This window comes from Sipha flava, unplaced genomic scaffold (assembly GCF_003268045.1).
Source record: "Sipha flava isolate LNK unplaced genomic scaffold, YSA_version1 122_pilon_pilon, whole genome shotgun sequence".
NCBI classification, from domain to species: domain Eukaryota; kingdom Metazoa; phylum Arthropoda; class Insecta; order Hemiptera; family Aphididae; genus Sipha; species Sipha flava.
Window position 1 is genome coordinate 129,936 of NW_020271748.1, and position 2,473 is coordinate 132,408.

The window sequence follows — 2,473 nt, forward strand, 5'->3', positions numbered from 1 at the left end:
ATAATAATAATAATAATAATAATAATAATAATAATAATAATAATATAATGAGTGCGTTTGCCCAAGGCTAACTATCACTACCTCATGATCCATTATCTGAACTTGTAATTCTCCTCTTCGAGTGTGTATCCATCCGAATAGACGAGTAGTCTAATGAATGCCAAACCATTGGTTCGAAAGAAATGTATTATGTTCACTTCACAAATTCGAAAAACTCTAAAAACTCCATATCATATATTGTTATGATGTTAACGCTTGCGTATATATGTGTTATGTGCACGGGTGTAACTTCGTAGGCTGAAGTATAGAAAAAAATGTGTTTATAACCATATTACATTAGTTCCTAGTTATTTAAGGTAGATATATGTGCATGCAAAAAAAAAAATTCGTAACCATGTTGTATTATGTGCATTAACTAAGGCAGCGGCGCTTTGTTATTATTTGTTGTTATTATGCGTATAATTATTTCTGAATATATGATTTTAATTAGGTTTTCTTCTTTAAGTTAAGTTTGATAAAAAATAATAATACGTCTTTTCTATTAGGTATTTCTCTTGTACATAAATATAATAGACCACGTCGGGTATAATTATCGTATGCATTTATATTTTTCAATAAAAAAAAAATTATTTTCATTTAAATAAAATATTTATTTTAAGATGATATACGAATTTTTTTATTTGTAAATCTATTAAATCTTTTAAAATCAGCTATTTTTATTTTATAATATATTAAAGAGGAATAAAATTATTATTTCTGGTTGATAAATAAAAATAAAAGTTATAAGATCCATTAATTTCAATACATATTGAATTCTGTTATATTAATCATCGATCCTGTCCGAAATTAAAAACAGTTAAATGAAATAATAATATTTTGTTAAAAATTAAAAGGTTCCATCTTTCACAATAATATTGTGAGTATTACGACTTTTGTAATCTATTTATCTATCTTTATATAAATCAATATTGTAATATATTTAATTGTTAAATATTGAAATTAATTGAAAAAAGAATATTTATCTATTATATAACTCATTGTTAAGTAAATGTATGCATTGTATATATAAATATTTTAACTTTAATGTAAATTAAAAAAAATAAACAGCTTTTATTGGAAATAATTTTCTAATAACACCAAGATAAATACGATAAAATACAGATAAATACCATTTATAACGGTTTACAGCTGAATTTGCTATTAGTTAACAGTGCCAGAGACACATATTCTAACACTTAATATCTTTATATTAATAAGTTATATGCATTAATAAATTATTTGCTTTTTATTAATTGCTTCGGAAATGTCTATAACTGAAGGTGCCTTTATTTCTAAGAATTTAAAATCAGTTGTCTTTTAAAAAATACTTTCTAGGGGTGTACACTATAACAGTTATTCTTAGTTGTACTTACTTGTTCTATACTTTTATGTACGGCTTTGGTAAATTTAAAATTAATACATTTGACAGCTATGTTTCGATAAGGTATAAGATAATAATAACTTGCATTTTTTTCGTTTTTCATAAAAAAACAGTTGATTTAAAATATAAAATTAGATTAAAAACAATGTTGTGCAGATAGCGTGAAATACGTTTTTATACATCCTAAACAAACTTTAAATCCACTAGTTTAAAACTGAAACGTTTGTTGTTTACCATAGAGTACATTGTTTTCATATTCTACGTTTTTTTTTTTTTACTATGGCTGATAATCCCTGAAGAGTTTTTGATAATTCTTTAGTAATGCTTCCAGAACCATCGGAAATCGCTATCTTTTATTTGCCAATGAAATTCGTTTTATACTATGATTATGATTTATTTGTGCGTATTATTATTGTCTCATAAGCGGAAATGTCTGAAAAGTTACTTTCGGTTATCGTTAACCGACTAAAACAATAATGTTAGCAACCCGTAATTTTGTTGAACAACGTTCAGTTGAAATAAGATAATGTTCAAAAACCGTGGACAAATTACTAAAAAATTATTGTCTGAAGTAAACAACAACAATAACCTTATAAACAACACAAGTCTCTTATTTATAACCTTCGAACAATGCAAATCACTTTGAAAGTTATGTAATATACAGTAGATACATAAATGTATAATAGGTTCATTCAGTATCGGAAATCAAATCGATTTTATAGCATCATAAACAATGGTATTACGTATTTACTATGTTATTATGTTCAGGATGGGTCTGACTTTTTATACCTGATGTCCAACTTTTTTCTACAAGCAAATTATCTTCAGTTTACCAACCTTCTAATTGTCATATCCCTGAACACTGTCCAGAGTTGTTTTAAATTTCAAATAATTAATATTTAATCCAATAAATGTTTTTGTACACAACTTATTTTATACATATATTATTTTTTAAGTATTATAATTAGTAATATTATGTTTTCAATAAAAACACAATTTTTTTCATGAAATTGCATTTAATTTTATAGTAAAAATGTTGATATATTTGTTGTA